Source organism: Anas platyrhynchos, chromosome 21 (genome assembly GCF_047663525.1).
Source record: "Anas platyrhynchos isolate ZD024472 breed Pekin duck chromosome 21, IASCAAS_PekinDuck_T2T, whole genome shotgun sequence".
NCBI lineage: Eukaryota > Metazoa > Chordata > Aves > Anseriformes > Anatidae > Anas > Anas platyrhynchos.
The window spans coordinates 10,925,785-10,951,186 of NC_092607.1; the positions used below are offsets into that span (position 1 = coordinate 10,925,785).

Here is a 25,402-nt window from a genome sequence, read left to right on the forward strand (position 1 = left end):
TTGTGAACAACATACCAGTCACGTAAAAGTTTCCTATTTTCTCAATTAATGGAGATTTACACATAACATGGCAAAGCTCCTTTTGTAGCTGGTGTGCGTGTGACTTAGTCACATGAGTAGTCTAAGCATAAAATCCCCCCCTCAATTGTCATGTACAAACAAAGGAAAAATCCATTTAGTTGAGAAGGGGAAAAAAAAAAAGCAAAAAAAAAACCTTCAGCCCAGGTTGTTTTCTTTTGAATCATGTCAAGAACGGGGTTGTTATGGAAGAAAGCCCAGGCAACAGTCATCCTTATCTAAGGGCCCTAAAATAAATAAGGTGAGATCATCCGAATAAGTTATTAACACATAAACTATGCTGAGTACAAGCACTGTGACCCACGGTCATCTTTAGTGCAGTATAGTGACTACAAAAGGGATATAAAATGTATGGAACATTTTTCACCTTTTAGCTCATGCAGTGGTAAATTGTCTCGTACTGCTGATACATTGCTATTTGTCATGAGTGATCTAGAAATGAAAGGAACAAACACAAAACAAATCACTGAAACATTTCACACCTCATCATCAAACTCATGCTCAGAAACACTGTGGAGAACTCTTTTGTTGTATGCTGCTGATAATCATGAGGAGGAAATCAGCCCATATATTTTCTATTTGAGGAACCAAAATCTGCTTTATGTGGATAAATCTATAGTATAGATAAGCTATAGATTTATGAAGTCACTTGTGTTTTTTTGTTTGTTTGTGTTTGGTTTTTTTTTGTTTTTGTTTTTTTTTTTTCAGCAACAAAGCCAATACTGATATATCGGTACTAATATTTGACATCTTTTCTAGCAGCTTTCATCTAACAAACTTTACAAACTATTGCATGTGAGGAAAAAAAGCGAAATGAATATGATTAAATCTACCTACATGAGAAAGCTGAAACATTGAGACAGTTTCTGTACATTTTCCAGGACAACAAGCAGTACATTGGAATTTTTTCCTCTGCTGTTTGCATCTGATAAATAGGTTATTTTACCATCTATTTAGCATGCTTTTCCTTTGTCATTCAGTGACAGCCTGGTTGGCGTCCAGGACAGACACATAGTATTTACACCAAGATCAGATAAGCACCAGGCTCACTTACTGCAATCCAGAAGCCAGACTGGTCGCATTTTGAATAAGAATTTCCCGTAGTGTTACTATTCAAATTCAGAAACAGAGAAATGAAGCTGTCTGAAAAGCCTGTTGGTATTGCATTAAAATTGGTAGTACTTGGAAATTTCCCATCGAAGATTCCCATCAGAGATGAAACCAGGCACCCTTTTCTACCCAAAATGATTAATTAGCAGCTCTGTTAAAATAGCATCTGAGGTCCGGTTGGTGGTTGGAGAGGAGGTAGCAGCTTGGAGCACCCCCTTGTAGCCCGACTGACATTGCCTATAAGGACATTGGTTAAGGATGCACACGTGTTTTTTGTTGAATTTTCAGGTGGATCTTTCCCAGAATCTTTTTTTTTTTTTTTTTTTTTTTTTTTTTCCTGTATCTCATGAGGATAGCTGTACTAGGACAATAAAACCAGCACAATTGTATGAACATGTATGTGCATATAACCAGAAAATATATGCATGCTGATCTAAGCCTCCAGGCAGAGCCTGCCTGGGCTGGACAGAAGCTTCTTGTTCTTAGGAGCAATGTTGCTGCTTCATTTCTGGAAGTGAGGAAACAGCCTCATTCTCACAGCAACAAAGAGGAAAAAAATGATACTTACTGTATTTGAAGAAATGTGTTTTGTATAAACGTATCAATGTTTTTACCCCCTCTTCCCATCCACCTCCCCTACTTCTGGCATAAACTGTTGCATTCCTTTAAGATTTATGAAAGATTATTAGAGTGAGAAGTGAATGTCTCAGCAAATGACTAACTGACCTTCCACCTATGATCATGACCCTCAACCAGATGAGCCTTTTGAAGAAATATTTTGGATTCAGCTAGGAAATGGCAGTGTAATTGAAACAAACTTGGTGGGGCTGTTCAGTGCTCTGGAAGGACAATGCTATGGTTAAGAAACCTTTCCTATTGCTTTGTCTTCAGGAGGTAAGTTTTCCACATACAAGACAAGACACAAGGAACTTTTCAGACTTTAGTGGTAATAAAAAATGAATAATTTGCTTTTAAAAAACATTTCATGACAAGAAAATAGCTTTCACCAAATCTTTAAATCAGCCACAAATTAAAGTCCTTTTTAAAAATTGCCTTACATTGTGTATCTATCCATATTTCTGAACAGGGAACAATGGGGATCTAAGGATTTATTTTTTTTAGGCTCACAAGAGATATCCAAGCATTCAGATAAACAGGTGATGCCTGTATTATAGATCTTTATATAGTAAGAGAAAAAGAGGTAGGAACAGTAATGACAAGAGATGCTGCAGCACTAAGGAGAGAAACTGAACTTGTATACTAAATAAATTATGGCACTTCAAAATTCTTAAGTGTCTGAATCAAAGGGCCCAAATAATTTGTAAATATGAATGAAGTTTTCTATTACCTCTGTGAACCAAAGCAGGATTTGCTTGACATGTAATCTTTGTTCACTCTTCTCAGTGATACTACAGATGTGGTCAGAAGTTATCTACACAGACATACATTTCAGCCAGATTGAAGCTACTATGCAGGGCTACATTTTGCTGCCACAATTGGGAAATATCTCTACGGGAAAAGGCTTGAATGCTAACAGCATCTAAGTAATATCTTTGTGTTTTGAGTTTAAAACAATGATGTTAACTATGTGAAAAAAAAGAAAAAAAATCTCAAAGGCTGATTTCATAAATACTTTGACTTAGTCAAGAAAACCTGAAGTGAAGAAAACTCTCAGTTTAAGACACAATGACCCTTCAGACTATCACTAATTAAGCCAATATACAAACTGGAACTCAGCCCATTCCCCCAGGGCAGAGGCAGCAGCTTGCATCATCGAAGTTTTGAAGAAAGAAATTTTGAAAAATGCAGATGGGAATGATGTGCTGAGACCTCAATGGGATGGACATTCTTGACCTTCCCAGTTCTTTTTTTTTTTTTTTTTTTTTTTTCCCTTTTATATTTTAATTCTCTAAGTACTTCATTTCTGATTTGCCTTCAATATTATTGCCTAAATTGGGCTAATTTAAAAATTCTAGATGTGCTCTTTTTTTGCATGTTTTAAACTATGGGAGAAAAAAAAAACACACTTTTTTTTTTTTTTTTTTTTTTTTTTCACTAACAGCAATAAGATACAGCTATAGTGCAAGGTCTAGTTAGACATTTTGGTCATATGACCTTCATCTTTGCAAGAATCTATTGTTACATTCCATTTATTTTTGTCAATATTGACATCTGACCATGGACACAAAATGATCTTTTTTTTTTCTTGCCTATACTCTCCTGTCCAACTTTGCATTAAGAAAGCAATTGAAAAGCCTAATGCATGGAAAGTGAATCTTTTGTATTCACCATAATGCCCAATTTTTCCTTTGGAGTTACCAAAGCTGTCCAAACAAGAGCTAGATTTTCCCTTTCAGGAGAGAATAATGGAAACTTTAAATGAAATCAGAAGGTTACTTGACCTGTTAGAAACTCTGAGGTAAAACTGATGTGAAATTATAATGTAAAGCCATGTGAAGATGTTATATAAACTGCAATGCATTATGCAATCTCATATTTTCAACAGAGCTAAAAATGGAAAAAAAAAAAAAAAAAAAACAGCTTGGGAACTTGGACTGATTGTGCCAGGTGCTAAACTATCATATTTTCTGCTGTTGCCTGGATGGGAATCTGAATATGATTTTATTTCAATTTACTCACAATGAAAGATTGATTACAAACGATCAATCCTTTAAAAGGTCTTTCAAATAGCTATGAACAATATGTCTGCTTGCAACTGAGTTTCACCCAGCACTTTGCAAGATGATTTCTGAGTGTATTCTGCTCACCTCAACACATATCCCCCCCAAAGCAAATCTTGGACTCCTGAACCCCAACAGCAATTTTACATGCATCAGGCCCTAAATGTGGCATGTCACTTTGGACATTCAGAGTCCAGCTATTGCACAGACAGAGAAAGACTATGAGAAAGCAGTGATTCCACCTCATATAATACAGTTCCTCCTTGCAGACATCTTCCCAACCGTTTGGTTGAATGCAGTGAAACAGGGAGAGGAAAAAATAATAATTTTTCACCCACTTTAGCAAATTTCAACATCTAACACTGAACATGAAATGGAGGTGAATTCATTACTTTAGCTCCAGATTAAGTTGAGTGTGCTAAATAAACCACTGTATCAGCGGCCAAATCCTGGGAGTGAATAAGAAGGAGCAGCACTTCCTTAAATCTTCTCCTAGCCCCCTTATGCCTGTGATAGACAACCACAAAGAAAGGAGGAGGAGTTTTCTTGCACTGTCTGTGGCTTATTAGGAGGTGAGGAAGAAAAGGGGAAAAAAAAGTGTGTTTGCAGCCAATTTATCAGTAAAACAATTTAACATCGCCTTCTCTGTGTGCTGCACTCATTCAGCAAGGCAGAGTCAGGGGCACCCAAGGCACTGCTTGTACTCAGCGGAGCTGGAGAAGGGATCACCCTGTTTAAGATCACTTCAAGCCCAGACCCAAACTCCAACCTATGCCTTGATTACAGAGCTGCACAGTTCCACATCCAATTAAGTCTTTGTTTCCTTTTGTTTTAAACACAATCTGTTTTGAAGATGACTAATAATACCTGAATATGCTGCTGTACATTCATTGTAATCTCATACATTTCCCAGTATCAGACAAACAAGAACACAAGTCTCTTAATCTGCCTTTCACCTAAATGTATAAATATTCTTTATAGTTAAAGTGGGTGTAACACAAATCTTTTGATATTGGCACGAAAGACTTTAAACACTTTTGGAACATTCTGTTAAAACTAGTTTATATTAAAAAAGCATATTTCAACAAAGGTACTTCAACTTTTTTTTTTTTTTTTATGTGTATATATATATATTTATTTATTTATTTTTAATTGCACAAGCATTAAGAGAATGGCTAATATTGTCACTGCTTAGAAGGGTGTTTGCCCTTTAAGCTGACTGCCTTTTCTTCTTTCTACATGCATTTCGCCACCATTTCTTTTTGATGAAAGTGTTTTCTCTCCCAGTTCTGTGCATTAGGTTGACAATGCACAGGATTGCCAGACAGTTTTGTCGCTTATGCCATAGACTTTACTATTCCTTTGAACCTTGCTTGGCGTAAAAGAAGTTTTTCTTAATAAGTAGTTGTTCATCCTTTGATATGCACATCTGGATGTGCCTCTTATCTGCAACATGGTAATGCTGCTTCCTGAAGATAATGATAAAAGAACAACTGCAAATAACAAAAAAAGAAAAGCCCAAAATGCCTTAAGATTTCTTTTTAAATAATTGATGGGGTGATGGGTGTGGAGAAAAGGGAAAACCTCTGTCCCCTCACTTCTTTGGCTTTTTATAAGGAAAACCAAAACAGCAAAAACAAACAAACAAACAAAAACATATAACCAGAACTCACAAAGGAAACAGCAGAAAGGTTTACATATAGGAATCAATAGAATGAGAAATATGATAATAAAAAATATATTTGAAAAGTCTTATGTAGCTCAAGAAAGACCTTGTTTGGCTCTCAATTTGCTACCTATAATACATTATAGCATCATTATGAATAATTAATTCAAAAGCTTATTTCCCAGCGCAGCTGATAACTGATGAAGGAAACAAATCCCAAAACCTTTATGTGGGACAAAGCTCTTCCAGTGTATGCTGCTATGCTGTGTTTTGCAGTGTGGAATTTGCAGTATTTTCCTTAATTTTAGAGAAAAACTGCTTATCATTGCTTAACTGCACCTCCACCAATTCTCCAATCAGCCCCTAATCTCTGTGTTTCTTCATCTATTTTCATCACTGCGAGTTGAGGAAAATGGCTGGCAGGGGCAGGATCAATCCCACAGCACACAATACACTGCTGAAATGCATTATCTGAGGCCCCAGTACTTTCCTGCATAAGGTGTGATTTGCTTTTTTACTGACCACCTAAAATGAAGTGCTCAAATACCAGAAACTTAAAAGTTTCCAGCTCCCAAAGTTAAGCCCAAATGAAAGAAATCTCGGCTTTCCCTCTGACATACATCTGAAGCCATTCCCTTATCTTTGTGATTACTTCACAGCTGTTTTTCCCCATGACAAATCAGGAAATAGTGAGTCAAACTTTTTGGTCAATGCAGTCATTCAGTCGGTCTGCTGCATATCCCGATCCTGCCACGAATAAAAGGTGAGGAGCAGAAACCCTGCACCGTGCAACACTGTGTTGCAGCCAAAGGGCTGTGGACAGGGGTGCCACGCCAAGCACTGAATGCACCCGAGATTGTGGTGCTGGACCCTTCTTAGCCTTACAGATAACATTCATGAATTGATCCCTCATTAGTATGCAGCAGGCATGGGAAAATGATAAACTCCTATTAACACTGTCATGGCAACTGAAAAAATGGCTGCTTTGGAAGAACAAGGTCCACAACAGAAGAAAAGCAAAGGCCTCTTTCCTTTCTTCTGTTTGACATCTGTTGTTTAACATACAAAATTGTATTATAGTGACACACACTAGTGCAGGCATAGTTAAAGGTTGGTCAGTGATTGTTATCATTATCAGCTCCTATTTTCAGGGCTTACATGGCTCATCTCCGAAATCTCGCTCTGGGCTGCAAGCTGTCATACAGGATTTCAGCCCAGAAGCAAAATTTATTGTACAGATTTTGACTGGATTATGCCTGAGCAGAGAAAGAAAGAAAAGTTGCCATTACTTAATTCTCCTTTGTCACAAAACCTCAGAAAATATACTGTACATTTCTTTTATACCAAGTTAATTTAAGCACACATCCTAAGAAACTTAGAAGTCCAAGAGGCATTTTAAAAATCACTGATTTTTAGGGAAACATAGGTACCTAAGTCAGCTGTGCCCATTATGTTTGCTCATTGTTTAAATGCTATTACTGTGTAATTTACGTATTTGGTATGAATTAAGGACTTTTTTTTTTTTTTTTTTTTTTTTGATCTACTGATTTTACTTCTAGAATAAATAGTTTGTTCCATTTCTTACTGAGCTTACAGTTCATTATGTGATTTTTTACCACATATATGTACAACCTTGTGTTGTACCTGACTTTGTCATTCTGGTGACCTTGGGGTTCAATTTTCTTGTTTTCAAACTGAGGGCAATTTCCTCCTGTTATAAAATATTTCATCTGTCGTTCCATGAAGCAAAATAAGTGCTAATCATTGTCACGGAGTAGGAATTGATTGGTCAGAGATTCAAAAGGCTAATAATTAGTCTCCCTACCTCGTTAACGGAATCAAAAGGAGGGAAATCCATACATGAAACAGCTCCCAGAGGCGCCTGGGCACCAGGGCGCTGTGCTCAGGGGTAGCCTTCACCAAGGAGGGTCCTGCTCCCAGGGACGCATCCTGCCCTGCTCTGCCCACTCCAGGAGCAAATTTAACTCCTTCAAGTTGGAAGGAAAACAAACAGACAAACAAAAAAACCTTTCTCCTAAAACCATCTTCCTCCATTTTAATGAGTTAACTGGCTCCTCGAAGAGCCACTATGTATTAATTACATATTCATTTAATTTTGTAATGATATCAAGCTAGCATCGCTTGGCCCAATCTCTGATCTGATCTGCAGTCTGGACACCCCACAACCCCTGCTCCCAAGGCAGGGGAGCTGCTGGTCACCCCCACGTAGGTGAGAAGGTCCTACAGGGCCCCTCCTCACAGATACACTGTGACCACTTTCCTTGGCTGCTACCGTCATATGAAACTGTGCTCAGGGCCTATTTACTAAAAAATACATAATTAAAGACACGACTACCTCAATCTTTAATATTTTGATCTTTGGGCCAGGGGTTACTGCTCCCCATGTTATCTAGAAACCCGAATGAACAGCGACGCGCTCAGTCACTGTCGCACACTTCTTGGCCAGCTGCACTCATGAGGTGCCTGTGCTGGGATAACAGTCCTCTGGCTTTAGCCTATCAGCTGCACATTTATGGGATTAATTCTTCTGCCAGTGCTTTACACACACATATTGTGGGCTGAGAATGGGCAGAAAGACACAAAAGCATTGGATCTATCAGCATTGAGGATCTGGTTTAGATTTCATCCATGTCTCATCTTCATGGCCATAGACCTGAGGCAGGAAGTTCTCATTGACACAAAGACCCTTCCTCTTACAAACTCCTGTCCGTGTTTCAGAAGACTCCTATTCTTTTAAATGCAGGCTTCCCTCCTGCTAATCACACACATAAATGTTACCCAGGTTGCCCTCACCACTCTTCGCTGAGCCAAGACCTCAGGTTTTTTTTGGAATCAGGACACCTTTTTTATCCAACAGACTGCTGTGTGACACTGAATCAGACAAGACTATGATGTCGTCGTTAGCAGGCTTCCACTCAAACTGCAAATGATTTACATTCTTAAACAACTGCATCTGTTATCTTCTTAAGACAACTCTGGAAATAAACCAAAAAAAAAATTTGCTAATTATAAAATTGTGTGAGATAAATCACCTTGTATCTGTGAAATCTGATGAAGTGATTAGCATGCCAAGGAGCAGCATACGCCCGAATATGATCTGCATCTTTCAGAGGTATATAAGAAATGCATTTTTTTCTGTGCACCTGCATCAATTAATTGCTTTCCTACAACTCCTTCTCCTTAAGACTGGAGCTGTGCTGGGTGCAGATAAATGCGCACAGAGGTGATTTAATTTAATGTCCTCTTATTAACAGCCTTCCTCCATGGCAACATATCAACTGTGACAATAAGGACACCTGAGTATACATGTAGTCTGTGTAGTCTCTTTATAGGCAAAAGCAAGTCAAGCTTATAAAATGAAGCAAAAAAATAATTTTGAAACATCTTTCAAGCAGTTTGTTGTGAGCTACTTGATCAGAGCAATGTCTCAAGCAGAAGACATGAGCTTGTACATGGTTGTAGGCAAAACCTAAACACAAGGCTAGGATTTTGGCTTTTTAGAGCTGCAGAGGGATCTTCACCATCCCAGCAAAAATCTCAAACAAAGGGACAGACATGCTGCCTCCTGTGTACATGGTCGAGGGTAGGAGGAGGCAGTGGTCTCCAGACCAAGGGCCAGGGACAGAGGTGTGAACCCAGCGCTGCCATCCTCCTATTACTCTCACCCTGTTGTTAACTACAATGCTGGGCCATTTAAATGCTAATATTATTTAGCATGAAACAATCATTCAGGTTGGAGTCCCGGATTTTCTGAGGCAGGAAGGAAAAAAGAAACTTTGAAAACATTGCTTTGCTGTTCCCCAGGACAGCTCCTTACTTAGATCTGGTTTGGAAAGGACAGGCTGACACATCAACCCCTGTTGATACATGGGGTTTGGTTTTTAGTTCTCTAAAGTTCCAGCTAGATATTTGTTAAATATAGACAAATTTTGTTTTTACCTATTTTTCTATCATTTTTCTGAGAGCAGTCTTGCAGGTTTGCTTTGTGTCAGATCCCATAACACTCCTACAGCCACTTCATTATTTTTCAGGGGAAATTTGGAAATTGAAAACTGTCACAAATGTTTAAAGTGCAAGCCCTAAGCTGAATTTCTTTGTGTTACCCAATTTGTGAAGGAGAGAGGAAGAAGGAAGGTCACAAAACTTGTTTTCATGTCTGACCATTTCCTACATAGTAATTTCTTTACAGTTCTTGTGTTGAATGTTAAATATCACACCGCACACACAAAACATCATCAACAAAAATATCAAAACCACAAACTGTTATTGTTTAGACCCTGGTGGTTGTTTCAGGCAGAAAACAATCAACACTAAAAGAAATCATCACTGACGTTAAAAACATTATCTGCATAGAGACATTGCACTCAGTTTGTACCACTGGAGCTAAGAAAGATAACGCACAGAAAGTACACCAAATCTCTTACTGTCCAGAGAAAAGAATAAAACCAGAAGCTGTAGAGGTGGCTGGACAGGAAAACCAAGTCAGATGAAGAGCTGAACAAAGCCCACAACTTCCTTCTCGCAACACTGACATCCGGGATTTAGAAATTCCTCTCCCAAAGACATTAAATTCTCTTCAGCCTCCAAAACAAGAAATCCTGAATACATATCTAGGCTACCTTAGGCTTAAGAAGTCACTGAATGAAAGAGATGCTGCTCTGCTGGCTACCCTCCCAGCAGAAACAACTCTCCTGTTTTCTAGGAAGGGGGAAAGAGATTTAGAGATCTGCTCTGAGCTGGAGACCTTCATCCTGGCTCCCAGCTGGGTGGGAAGGAACCAGGAGTCCCAGTTGCCCTGGTCCCAGTACAGCTGGCCTGTACAACTACAGACATTCAATGCCAAGACTCACAGAGTGGTCATCCAAAAATAATACAGACCTCAGCAGAGAAAGGGAAATAGAAATTAAGTGGAAATTTCTCTCCTATCCCCCTTATGGTTTTCTGTAGTTTGAATTAAAGCAACATTTTGCAACTGCCCTTCTCCATCCTCATTTACTGGTCTGGGAAATGTCTGTGCAATTTGGGAGTGAAACTGCCAGCCTGCCCTGGAGGTCTGAAAACTCAGAGAGCTGTCCCAAAGCCCTTTGAAGATGATCTGTCTTTGCTGTCATGCTTTCATAATTTCAGTGAGCTCTGGTTAAGCCCAGGTGTAAACCACTTTCATATTTACACGCGCTCTGAAACTTGATGAGAGAACACTATTTGGTCTGGATCTAAAATGTGCTATTAAACTTAAATAAAACAACAAAACAACCATTTGTTTCCAAATGAGATTTTCTGGCCCAATTCTGCAGACTCAGGAGGTTGAGAGATTTGGGAAAAACACACTTATCTACAGTGGATACAAGCCCTCAGCTTGTGAAGACTCATATACCACTAGTTCCCATGCATTTTTGTTTTTTGAATTACACAATATTTCCTTTAAAGAGTCAGTGAAGGTACACCAATGATTTCTTGGAGCCAACAGAAGCAATAAAACTTGTGTGTTTTCAATGATGTGCTAATCTTCTGAAATACAGTAATATGTACAGAAAAACTAACTATTCCTTCAGAAGGTAATTTGTGACATCTAGCCTTTGTGAGACTGGGAACAGAGCTGTGTGCTGCTGATAATTTTCTTACAGAGAAATAAACTAAGTGTATTTCAAAATTAAATTACTGTATTGGGAACTTACCGAGTACTGACATTACCTTACAGAATTACAAAAATTAACAGAAGAACTTGCTTTACAGAGCTTGTACTCTGAGAAGCAGCCACACAAAGAAGTTTTTTGTGCCATGAAATTCTGGTTCCTGCACCCAGTTCAGACCTTACACGCTTTTTTCTCATTTCAGTAGGTTTCCATGAATTGCAGTGCAATTATTCCTGCCCAATAGTGATTTGGGACAGAATCCATCTTTTGGAACATATTTTAAGTCCTACCTGATTACTCCAGTGTCTAAGATACAGTTTTGCTCCTTTTAGCCTTGCAGGATATATGCAGGACAGCTTTTCTCATCTACAAAATTGTTTGTGGAGTTACAGGCAACTGGGCCACCTCTCTGTTTTGAAAGTTAGACGGAGAATAAAGCAGAACCTCAAATTTGGTGCACAGGAGCAGAGAATAAAATCTATTTGTCCTTTCTCTGTAGCAGGTAAGGCTTGATGGTTTATGTCAATGTCATAAACTGCTGTTTGCCAGGGGCAAACATGGGGGTTTGTTTGTAGTTACAGCCAGTTTGTCAGCTGAAGAGATGCAAGGCAGTTAAGCGGGCCCTGGGCACAGTTTTCATGACAGTATCATTGTGCTGGTATATTTAAGCCATCAGAGTCTGTCATGGAAAGCACCTCCTTGTCATGCCAGTTCTACAGGTAGCACCTAAAACATTTCAGACTTGCTTTCCCAGTGTAAGTTATTATCCAGTGTGCATCAGCAGACCTGTTTCAAAGCCTGTAACTCATCTGTTAATTACATATTACTCCAGAAGAGGTTGGGGTCAGATAATAACCACATCGTGGACTGCAGACGTTTGGGAAAAAAAATGGCCAGAAACTGATGGTGACGGAAGATGCTAAAATGGCAGTTTAAAGATGGAACATGCATTATGTATCTAAAAACAACAACAGCCTCTCAGCTCTGACCTGTCCTGTCCCAGAGAGGTCCTCATCTCACTGAGAAGAAAGCTGTTTAAAACTCCATAAACTCCCTAATAAAATTGTCAATAACAGCAACAATAAAAATGTTACACAGCAGTTAGTGTGAGACTACCATTGTCTTAGAGTAGACCATTAAATAGTAAGAAAATGAGAACGGCTTTCAGGGATTGCTGTGTGTCCAGAGCAAATTCGAAGAAGAGACCTAATAACGGCAGCAAGTTCCCATCTAGAGTTATTCCTCTATGAATGTCTTGTTTTGATTATAGTGATTTCTTCATTTGAAAAGACAGAAATAGTGCTCAGAAAGGCACCTGGTCCCTAGAGGAAGGTGGCTTTTCTCAGAAAGATGTCAGAAGATGTCTTAAAGAAACCAAAATGTTTTCTAGCCTCAGCCTAACCCTGTCACCAAGGAGGCTGCAGTGTACCACCTTAGGAAGTTCTCTTCTTCTTATCCCCTCGCACCTCTTTAGCCAGACCACTGGAGATGGTATTGAAAGGAAAAGAAAATTCTTAGTCTAGTAGGTCTTCTCCCTCTCTACTTTTTCTAGTTTCACAAAATTTGACACAACACATGAAAATGCATTCCAAGCAGTCACATCACGATTCAAGGTTCTGAATTTAAATAATAAGAAATTAAGAGAAACCAACCCAATATAACACTTCATATTCTGCTTTACAGCCATTAGAGTCCATTAAAAATTGCCAGAAACACGCAAGAATTTCATATGGTTCCTGATTATCTTGTGGAGTTTATTGTACATGTTTCCTTTGTATATTTCTTGTCACCTACTAGCTGAAAATCTTTTAAAAACCAAAGCCCACCATTGTGGGAAGAGGTTGTAAGGTCTTCCTTACAGCACAGACAAAACACCAGGTCCAGTCTTATAGAAACCAGAGTAGCCCTGCCGCAAAAATCAGGAGAAACATTTCTGTACATGAGTCACTGTAAACCACATAAGGAATTTAAGGAGCCTTAGGTCAGCGGAATAATCTGAGAGGATACCACAAATTCATTTAACCCATGACAGAGTAATTCACATCACATCATAAAAACTAAAGAGGACCAAAATCACCCTGTTGAATTCACTGATTTCACCACTGAAGATTTTCCCTCCCTTCATATTAATAGAGACCTTGAAGTCTGTAACGGCTGTGATAAGATATGTGGTTACATTGATGTAAATGTACTTTTTCTTATCAATATGCAAACAGGACCCTAATCTATTTATCTCCTTCACATTTTATTTGGGAATGGGGGCAAGGAGGGCTGTCTTTGAAGGCTGCTTTCAAACTTTGGTATCTAATGAAACTAAGTTGACTTCTAAAGCAAATAATAATTATGTGCAAAGAGTATTGTTTTATTATTTCCATAGTATTTTCCAGGCTTCATCAAACAAGTTTGGAAACAGGCTGGAGCTATACATAGGATTTACCTTTTGCAGAGGGTGTTTGAGTAGGTCAGCCATTACAAACACCCTTGCCAAATTAAGGCCCAGCAATGTTCAGATGTTCCTTGGGAGACCTAATGTATGAAACTAAGTAGGATAATAGTCTTTAATTTTCAAGGGGAAAAGTCACTCTGGAAGATGCTAGGAGGGCTAATGCCAGGGAGCCAATGACTTCCAGACAGTTGCTATCAATTCATTTCAAGAAAAGTTCAGGGGTTTTGATTGCAGGAGACAATGATCTGGGCAATAACAGCTCCTCACTGCCACACGCTGAAATGTGTGAATCTGAGTTGCGTCCTGTGTATGGCTGTAAATCCTCAGCATGGGGATGGCTTTACAATTATGCACTCCTGAGAAAAATAAAGACTGAGGAGGGCATGTCTTGCAGTTGCTATTAGTAGAATTAAATACAGATATTATGAAAATTGAATGTTTGTAGCAAATTCATTTGCTCCATTTCTAGGAACTGGCTACAAAGAATTTAAGAAACTGTAATTAAATCCATGGGCATTCTGCAAGGCAAACAAAAGTTAAAAAGCTGAGAGTTTTTCCACAGAAAAGTTACCTTTTCTTTGTTGCATATACAAAGCAAATCACACCTGCATTTTGGTCACTCACAAACACATAGGTTGATAATTTCTATACTTTGAAGATTTCATTGTGAATGAAATGAATACACACATGGAAATTCATCAGATGTATAACTCCTCTTCAGCTGAAGAATGGGCAGGGTTTGGTTAGCTGCCAGCAAAGGACAGAGAAAACATTTTCAGCAAGTCCTTCCTGACACCTGCCAATAAATGCATCTTGCACACACCTCCGATCTTGACAAAATGAATGTTTTCGCACCCTGACGTATTTTCACAGAGGCAAATGCAGTTTTGCAATGTGCAGTGCTGCTGAGATATTAAGCTGTGCAGGACACAAAGGCCAATAAAAGTTTCCAAAATATTGTACACAGAAGGAAGATTTAATGGGTGAACAGCCTGACCACAGGGGGAGGACACCCCAGGCTCTGGTGTGCTCTCTGGATGGTTCTCAGCCTCGGCCTTCCAAACACATCCAGGGAATCCTTGTAGCTGCCACATACTCCACAATTAAAAGTTTATTTTCTGTGCATTTATAAAAGGCTTGACAGGCTGCAAAGGATACATAGAGCCCACTGCTGTGGGACTCTGTCCTAGAGTCCGCATTTGTCTCCTGTGGACCCCAGGAGCGGCAGGATACTGGGGAAAGAAGGGTGCTTCTTTTTCAACAAATGGTATCTCTGTCATGATAGCAGCTGTGCTACTCAAAAAATATTCACATATTTGCTTTGATTAATCATAAGAGAACATTACGTGTGTAATTAGTTGCCATTCACAGTGTTCAAATGGGACATTTGTTTTACACCGTGCAATCCCTAGGTCACTGGAGCACCAGATCTCTTTGGTATTACAGACCACTGGTCTTGCACAAATACAGATGTGAATGTTACTGCTTTCCACAGAGAAATTATTTTTGAGCATAATGCTTAAGAGTGTTTACAGTTAAAATACTAACAAAACATTTAGAGGTACACATTTCAATACAGTATATGGGAAACACCTGGCCTCAGAAACATTTGGGTAAAAATTGCTGTCAACCTTCTGTTTGTCAAAAGGGTATATTTATCCTCTGACTTTTTGTCATGACCTTTGCATTCTGAAATGAATTAAAGGTTTATGTGCAGGAATGCAGAGAGCAGGAAATCAGGAAATAGCATGGGAAATGGCTTTCCTGTCCCATTTCGCTGCTTTACGTACTGTAACGTCATCGAGTGCAGAGATTCTGTCAGTTTATGTTGGCATACTTGATTTGGGGTGTGCATGTCATATCTCTTTGTTCTCCACTGCTGTATTACCAAGATGATCTATTAAAAGACACAGTGTTGATTTAATTTCAGTACAAGACAGCAAGAGACATATTCAGTTTTCACCAGTGATTCGTTTATGTGGTTAACTGAAAAACTAGACATGTTTGAGCTAGTTAGACACAATTAATGCTCACTTTGAACAATTTACCCTTGCATACATTTTTAGAAGTAAAAGCAGAAAGATTTAGTCTAGCCAGGAAGCAGATGATTCACCTGGCATTTTCATTTTCACAAATTAATTTTTCTAAAGGAACATTCAATTTGGAAGTAGAGTTCATAAACAGAGTGCAAGAAAAGAATTTCTATTTTGTAAACAATTTTCCATGAGATTTCAATGCTTTTAAGCACTAGCACAAAGAACCAGGTGGGCAAAGTGCATGACCCATTTGGTGCTTAACAATCTTATTGAAATGCATTGAGATACTGAGATTGGTGGAATTGCTGGCTCTGGCTCCGGATGGAAGCAACTGTAAGTTGCCTGAACAATTTTAAAATTGCAGCATTGAACTACACGACATACAATAAAATAATTAAAAAAAAAAAAAATCAATCAAGTTTTCCAGATACCTTACATAAAACTTATGTAAAAAGTAAAACCAGTATGTACTCGGTAACTGCTTTTATGGAGTTAGTAGAAGATGAGATCTCCAAATATCTTAAATATCAAATGCCTTTCACTGGAGTACTTAAATATGAGTGTCAAGATCCAACTTCAAATTAGCTGTACTTTAAAGCTTTGGCTTGGTGGCCTTTTGAATTAAGTGACATCTGTAGAAATCAACGGGAATGGAAAACACTCTGAAACAACAGAACTCACTCAACACTATAAGATCAAGTTCTTAAAGACAGTCCTGAAACCTTTAATTCTTATTGCCTTTTCCATTGAGGTTGACAGGAATGGCCATACGTAGGACTGTAAGAGAGTTTTACACTCAGACTTCTTAGCAATGCTTCAACTTAGGAAAAAGTGGCAAATACCTCCCTAGATTATTACAAAACATATGCTAATCTCGCGTTCAGCTGAGTTTTTCCTCTGTTAACACTACCATGAAGAAAATCTCGATCTGCCTAAATCATTCAGCTTTGTCTCCACCCTCCCCAAAATAGTTTTTGCTATCAATTATATATAGTCAATATCTGGATGGAAAATCAATTTATGACAATTTTTAATATTTTGGCTTATATGTAATTTTAAACAAATAAACCAAAAATAAAACAAAATAGATAAAACATGCAGGTTTTCATCCAGCTGTTTAAATAGGGTATTTGGAAGTAGCTTGCTGTTTACAGGAAGCTCCAAAATAGTAATGTATATTTTTATGCAGTAATTAGCAATTGTTTAATATACCAACTGGGAAGGCAAAGAACAGCATAAACACATAATTGTTACCAGGCAGGGAGAAGTAGAGCATTAGGAGATAGCATAAATAGTCAAACGTGACCTCAAAAGGTCAAAAGAGAACTAAACAATTTTGTCACAGCACTTGCTTATTTAAGTCAATGCAAGTCCAATTTCCTCTCTGCTGCTTTGCCTGGTATTTTATACTGTCCAGTATTATTCTTATTTGACAGAGACACACACAGAACTAGTTGTCCTAAGTACATTTACAAGTTGTTTGTGATTATAAAGCAAGAATAATCCAGAGCATTTTGCAAGTCAGAGAAGACTATTTTAAACCCAGTGCCACGTAAAATGCTGAACTAGAAATGTCCACGTTATATTAATTTCTAACAATGATTTACTGAGGTCAATGACAATAAAAATGCAAGTCAGCTATAGAGGCATTTTGTAACCCAGTTGATTTTTTTTTTAACCCCCTTTATGCTGTACAAGATTACCCTGGCACTGAGGAGCAACCAAATTAAAAATAAATTTTAAATTTAATCTTTGAAACAAAGAATTTTCACTAAATCCATTCATGTTTGACCCCCCAAAAAGAATCCTCCATTTCAATACAAGGCTAGGATTTCACTGTGGGGGAGTAACCCCTATGTATGAACCACATGGAAGACAGGATTATTTGGTTACACTTTAAATCACGTTCATTTTTAGAGACTGTTCTTCAGAACAAATAGGGTATTTTATTCTTATATTCTTTCTTTTATTATTATTATTATTTTTTTAAAGTTTCCTTGGAGTGATTATAAAAATCACTTAAATCCTGAAGGGGAACTATGCCTCAGTGACAAAACAAATTTGCCACAAATCATTTTACAAAAGAACAGCAGGACTTTAGACCAAACTCGGGAACTGTTCCTATTCATCATTCATTTGTTTTGGAAACTCCACCCTCCTCCTGCCATGTTCAATATCTAATTGGCATTCTGACACTTCAGATAACTAAACATCTGCTGCATGGATGCTTCTTAGAAGTCTTTTGTTCTGTAAGTTGGAGTTCAAGGGATACAACTCACCGATACACTGGATTCATGCCATTGTTAGAGCAACTACTCTCCTTGAATGGAGAGAAAACAGTCAAATAAAAGCATTTTGCACAAATACTTCCCCCTACCCTTCTGATAAGCTTCCTAAGGAGTTGGCGTATTAAAATTCAGATGTCAGAGTACTGCTGCTTCTCAGCTATTTCCGCAGTTTGGAAAGCCAGCGTCTTTGCAAACCTCCTGTTAACAGTTGTTGACAAAAGGTTAATTTCCGTTGCAGTGACAAGAGGGTTTCATCACTGAGTAGAACTGAATGCAGATTATTTATTTATTTATTTTTAATATAGTAGGTCAATTAATGTAAGTGAATGAGATGGTTATCTACCATTCAGGACTGGTTCAAGACCTTAGCAATAAATGTTTTGAAAGTATTTTGGAACAGAATAGAAAAATAATTATAGATTTGTGAAACTGTATTATTATTAGATCAAGAAATAAATCCTATATAAAATTTTGGGAGTGAGATTTGCATCTATCTGATGCTAGAGCTTCTTTAGCCTAAAGGTTTCATTAGATATATGTGCTCGGCCAATACTACAAATATATTACCTGCATGACAACAGCTTCCAGAGTTTTCAGATCAGCTTCTGTGTGCTGTTCAGCCCATGTGAATGAGCACGAGCCACCCATCTTGTGTCCTCACAGACGGACCAGTGAGGCAAAGGCTGGGAGAGGAGGAGGGCATGAGTAGGTACCTCAGCTACAAAGTGTTTTGGAAGACAGCCAAGGATAAAACCCACATCACCAGGATCCTCATTCTGCTTCACCACTGGATTTTTCACAGTGTCGTTATTTCTTAATCACAGCTGAATCTGGCTCTCATCCAGCAGTGATCTCCCTGTTCATAACCACAACAAGGATGTGCCCTTCCCAAGCACAGACTCTTTCTAAAAACAACCTTTTAAACAACTGAAGGACCTGGGGAAAATAAACCCCAAGACCCAGAAGAGGTGTAGACAGTAGCCACACAGCTCTGTCTCTGGATGTGGAGGACCGGAGCACCATCCACTGCAGACAACCTTGTCAGAAGTCGATGGAACTCCTGCCCAGGTGCTACAGCGATGCCCTACCTGGCCAGATTTCCAAGCCTTGCTTGGTGCATTTTTTTCCTCGGGAAATCTAACACACTGACATCAAGTTGCTGTAAGCTGTGTGAGGCAGGTTACAGAGGAGGGCACAATGAATGCCCCGAAAAACCCATTGTGCCCACGCTGCTGCATGAAAAAGACTGCTGAATACACTGCATAGGAAACAACTCACGTCATTGTCCTTCTGCACACACAATCACTCAAATGATGCATGTAAATACGAGATTTTATAGGCACATTCACTTTGCAAATCCTTCCCATCTATTCCAAAAGAGCCACATTGTAAACATTAACAGGCTGATCGTAAGCCTGAATTTAGCAGAAAGGCTTCCAGTAACAGATGAGCAGGACTGAATTAGTCAGACTGACTTCTATATTCCAGATACCCCAGTGGTTACAAGCCTGAGATCTTGGCCCTTAAAAGCATTCAAAATGTTTAAAATCTCTTCTGTAACATCTAAATACACCAGCCAACTAGCAGAGGAAGGAGGCAAAACTGTGCTAAGTATCTGTCTAGGCAGAGAAAGGGATGGAAGAAAACATCATAGCTACTTATTTAAATGAATGACTCTGCAGGAGCAGGCACAAATAGAACAGTTCACAAAGTCACATTTAATATTTTCCAGTGGTATTTTTGATGAAGATTTTCTAGTTATAGAGAGCTAGATGAGGTAGGTGAAAGTGGAAGAGCCATTTGTACCTCTTGATGACAACTATGGCTGAAAGCTATCTTGTTCCTTGTTAAATGTTGATTTATATTTAGTGTGGATGAGTCCTGACTGGCGAGGGTGGAGTCAATGCATGGCTTTGGGAAATCAGGTTTTAATTCCCCACTTTTCTAAGCAAAATCTTCCTTGATCTTGGCCAAGCAACTTCAAAATTGGACCTTTGATAAATATAGTCTAGGCATGTTGAATGCAAAACATGTTTGCATCAAAGCACAAAATTGACAAATCCATTGCATTTCCCCTTATTTTCACAGGGGATAACCTAGTACATGGCTAGGATAATTAAATCCTCTGTGTAACTTTATTGAAGCCAGCTAGCTGGAAGAGCAACACAGCCCCAGGTCTGCTTGGCCAGTCAGGCAGCGACTGCCACCTCCATGGCTGGGACTAGTGGCAGCTCATTGCCAAGAGATTGCAAAATGAACTACATGAGAAATTACATTTGGGAATTTGGTGCAGTCTGGATCTGGACCAGTGTCCCTCATTTGAGTAAGCTCGTAAAACATGTACGAGATGAGCTTTATTTCTGCTTCCTGGAAAACTGTAAAATAGCAAGTCCTTTTAATGCCATTTTTGTGTCTGCTTTTGAGATTTGAAACCCTATAGCACCACCAGATACATGTCTCTTCACCTGAAAATTCAAAACTCAAAGCAGGACCACTCTCATTTTTCCCATTTGAGCACACAGAACTGGCTCCAAGAGGAGGCAGTGTTTCACTGAGTAACCTTCAGTGACATTTCTGCTTCTCCACAACCTTCTGCCTGGAAGTTTTCTGGCTGATAAGTTTTTCTCATAAAGCAAATGACAGTCTGACATAGTAAGAAGAGGAGTGAGCTGGCCCTCTTTGCCTGCCATGTCTCCAGTTCTGTGCTGCCAGGCTAGTTGGCCCAGGTCTGTGTGGGGATGGCTCAGGTGAAGTACTTCCCAATCGGCTCCCACGTGCATTTATTTATTTATTTATTTATTTATTTATTTATTTTTCTCCTCTGCTTGGCTCAAAGGGCCCCTTGAAGCATGTTTTCCTTTCCTTCATGCACTCCCTCCCCCCCATCATGCCTGCACTTATGGCCTCTCGCAGGCCTGGTTTCTGGACATGGTTGTTGGGGCCTTCTGTCAGTCTGTCCAACCCACTTTCTCTTTTTCCCTCCCTGCTTTTTTTTTTTTTTTCTTTTCTTGTAAAAAAGAGAGATGAACATCTATGTCAATGAATCCCTGACCTACATAGGCTGACCCTGAGAACTCAGAGATAATACACCAGAGTAAATGAGGTCAAAAATAGTGAAAAAGGCCCCCATGCGGCTAACGTCCTGGCAAGGTTTCGCTAGGCCACGACTTCCTGAGAGCTGCTTGGCTCGTGGATAAGTTTCAACCTCTCTGTGTCCTTTTAAAGGCCTCTCAGATTCTTTACATAAATTTTTGGCATGTTTTATTGCCAAAAAGGGTAACTTGAGCGAGAGGGCAACAAGGGAAGATTTCCTCATACTGTCGTTAGTTCATCCCTCTGCAATGCCGGCACGCTTGAGCGGATGTGCCAAACTTGCTTGTGCTGAGGACAACGCGACACTGTGGCCCTAGTGGCTCTGGCATGTCTTGCCTGCTCTGCCAGGAGGACATTCCCACTGTCCTGCACAAAACACCGAAATGTTCCCTTCAGAGCCACCTGAGCAACCTGGAGGTGTGAACGTCCAGCAAGGGAATGCTCGCTCCTTCTCATTTGGCGAGACGTGGTTTAAAAAAATAAATACACACATATAGATAAGCATAAAACATTGGCCTGTGCATTTAAGCTGCTCATACCTGGCAACAAAGGTCATATACAAAGCATCCTGAAGCATTTAATTTGAACTGGACAGCTTGTGGCTTTCTCGCATACAAAAAGGAAAAAAAAATATCAGTTCACAAAAGAGGTCTGAGAAGCCTTACCTGTTGCTGAGAAAGCAACAGTGCCAGGATCATATATATTCATCCACAGCATGAAACAGGCTTCTTTACTGATGGCAACATAACATCCAGGTGTTAGGCCTCAACCCCACTTCAACTATTGTTTATTGCCATTGCATGGATTAATCCCTGCTGTCAGTCCGGCCTGCAAGATGCTCTCAGAAAGAAAGGTCTGCATAGCATCACGAATGTCAGATCCTGCTTTGATACACTTTATCTTCCCTTATCCCTTCAAACTCACCATGACTACTCTGCCTGACATGCTAAAAATGCTTTAGAATTGGTGCATATAGGCTAAACTCTGGTTTGAGGAAGAAAAAACCTCCCACCCCCACTTTTTCTTCTTCTTTTTTTTTTTTTTTTTGACAGAAATCATTGTTGATCTGATAAGAAGTTTGTGGAGTATCCAGTTACAAACTGAGAATCCCCAGAGTCGGTGATTCATTAGTAGTTATCCTAGTGTTACAGGAAGTAAACAGCTTTTAGATGTGCATTTTGCATCTAATTATGTCACAGTCCACTGGCCTTCTCAAAGGTGTGTTGTTTTTCAGGGTAATACATTAAAGATAACAGATTTTACAACAACAGCTGGGAAAAAACAAAAATAGATAAGTCATGGAAGCTTTGTGAAAGAAGTCGGAGATCTTTGCTATGCTGTGAAGACAACTGTGTGTCATTTGGGAGGATGTGAAACTTTATCCAGCAAAAGGTGGCTGTTAAAGCATGTCTATGTTTGTGGCTCATATTCTACTTTGTGGCTCATATTCTACTTCCAGAAGGGTCCTCCTGAGTCTATTGGTTTTTGTGCTTCCCCACTAAACAATTAAGTTCAGTTAATCACAGAATGTTGTGTCTGTTTCAAACCAAGGTACAGTTAAGCTCCACAGAAATCACTGAACATAGATCAAGACAAACTTGGATCCACTTAGCATATTTTAATGAGAACTCCGGAGTAAATATACACTGATGCTGCTAACAGGATGTTGAATGACATTTTTCTGTCCTCAGATTCATTAAAACAAACCATTCTGAATTTGTATCACAGCACGACAAGGCAGAGCTGAGCCCAGTGGGATATCTCCACTTAGAACTTCTAGTTTACTACTAGGGTTGAGAAGCTGAATTGCTGTGAATTTAAACCTATATTTATTTATTTATATTAATTTATTTAAACATAAATTACCCAGTTTTCAGCCAAGCCAAGTTTATCAGCACTCAGGAAGTGTTTTTTCTTTCAGAGTGGATGCCAATGCATTTTTCCTACCATTGTGCAGGGAGGCTTTACCTGTTGCCTATCTCCTAATCCAGGTACTTATGTCTGTCACCCCAGTGAGGCAGCTAGCATGGCCCCACTTGTGACAAGTACATTGGGACCAGTGCAGAGTGGGGGCAATGTCTGAAACTGTGACACTAGCAATGTACACTAGCAATGAGGGAAGAATTTGGGCCTACAGGGAAGAGTTTGGGCCTGCTGAACTCAGGTTATAAACCCCAAGGAGCTACAAGGATAAGCCAAGGACAGCAGAGCCTCCTGACAACAGAGGCCAGTATGGTAGGAGAGGTGTTCCTGCAGGAGTACCGGGATGGCACTGCCTGCCAAAACCTGGTGTGGTCTACGGATGCTATGATTTTCACTTTTTTTCAGAGATGCTGAAAAGAGGACATCAGTGCATTTTGGACACAAACAAGGACATTCCTGTGAATGCTGCCCAGGATGTATTTAAGTAGGAGATGACTGATCCCATTAGTCTGCTAAATCCCAGACTCAGGGGTGCAGAGAGCAGCATTCTTAAGAAACTGGCAATTTCATTCAGCTTTGCTTTAAAAATAAATGAAATTAATAGTCTAAGGTATGTTTAGGCAAATAATTTGATAATGAGTGAAAGTCAAGGGTTTTGCTGAAGTAGATTTCCTCCCTGACATATCTTCCAGAATTGTTTCTTACCAATTTTCCAGGAAAAAAAAATATTTGTTTTATAACTTTAAAGTACTTCACATCCCTTTTTAATTTAAAAGGCTACTCTTCTGTTATTTTGCTCCCTGTCACAAAAGAAACCATGACACTGACATTTGTTGTTCCTGCCCAGCTCAAGGCCGTGCCATCAGACTGCCTGTCCTTTCTTCTGCTCTTTTAACACTTCCAGCCACCTCCTACGCAGCAGCAGCATGAAATATCTCCCTGCTTTCCCCATTTTTAATGATGGGTAGCAAAGTGAAGCTCCATCACCTACCAGTCCACACACCATCATTTCTGCTGACAGCCAGAAGAACATGTAATGCTGCGGTGCCCTTGACTTCCCAGCAGCACGTACACATTCACAGCAGCTTTTTCCTTGATGCTCTACCACGCTTCTCTGCCATCACTTCCTTCCATGTCATAACAATCCCCTTGTACTCACTATAAGCAAGGATAGATGTCTGGATAAATGTGCTTTTTCCCAGCTTCTCCTGGACCAGGAAGCAATGGCTGGGAACGGAATAACAGGGTGCAGCAGAGGGATGGGTTTGGTCAATAGTCGCTTGGGCTTTTGCCTTTGATTCCTACCTCGAGCACCTACAATGCTATCATGCCACAAACTAAAAACAACACAAATGCACAGGGAACACAACTGCTTTTTCATTTTTTTCCCAATGTGTTTTTTTCTGTTTCTATCAAGGAAAACCCAGACAGATGACATTGCCTCCATCAGCACACTGCCCTAACAAGTCATCTCCTTCCCTCCACTCCACTCACAGAAACCTTAGGAAACTCATCTTCCTTTGGGACTTCTCTTTGTCTCTCAAACTTGCTTGAAATTGGTCAAAGTCTTGCAGTGCAGAGGAGGATAAGGGAGATGGGCACACAAACATATACATGAGGAGTACAATCCCCAGGGAATGGCAGCCTCCTTCCTTCCTGCCAGCTTCAGCTATTCCCACCTCTTGCAGCACATGCCCCAGTTCCTCCCACCTACAAAAGGGAAGATAAATTTTCCTTTCTCACGTGGGCAGGACATCGCTAAGATCTTCAAACTGATTAGCGATGTTCTACAAGGCCATATTACTCCTCCTCTGCAGCTGGACCCTACACCATGAACGTACGAGACATGAATTTAAACAATGTAGGTGTTTTCTTTTGCTTTGTTAAGTCAGCATTTCAGTAATGCAAAGTGAATTAATTTGTTTGAACTCACGGCTAGAATAGTGGTTATATTTCTAAGAAACTACAAAATGAAGGCATTTTAGAAGGCTTTTAAAGAGAAATGTAAAAGCCCTGCTGGCAATGACAAAACAAAGTTTGAGCTTAGAATGGAAAATGGATGGGTTGTAAATAACACTGATGTTAAAACCTCAATTGATTCAGTTCCACAGTTAATCTATTATATTCTTCCAATGGAATTTGTTTTGCTTGAAAGGGATTATATGAAATCATAACCTTCATTAACTTTGACTGATTCTTTTTTTTTTTTTTAGTAACCAGATGTTTAGTTAGAGCTGATAAAGCATGAAAACCTGCATTCCTCACAGCTTGCTTTGCATGAGTGTGTTGGGTAATGACAAATATTAAGGTACAACATTGCTCTTCCTTGCTGACATAGCAGTGACTAATGTGCTTATCAGATTCAGCTGGGAACTGGACTGCCACAAGAAGAGGAAATATGAATAAGTACAAAATGAGCCTAATGGA

General features: G+C 39.3%; 1 long non-coding RNA gene across 2 annotated transcripts in view; it reads right to left on the reverse strand.

Moving 5' to 3' along the window:
• The window catches only part of LOC119713389 (uncharacterized), a 54,826-nt gene that overhangs the window by 3,892 nt on the left and 25,532 nt on the right, over positions 1–25,402 (reverse strand). The window lies entirely within an intron of this gene.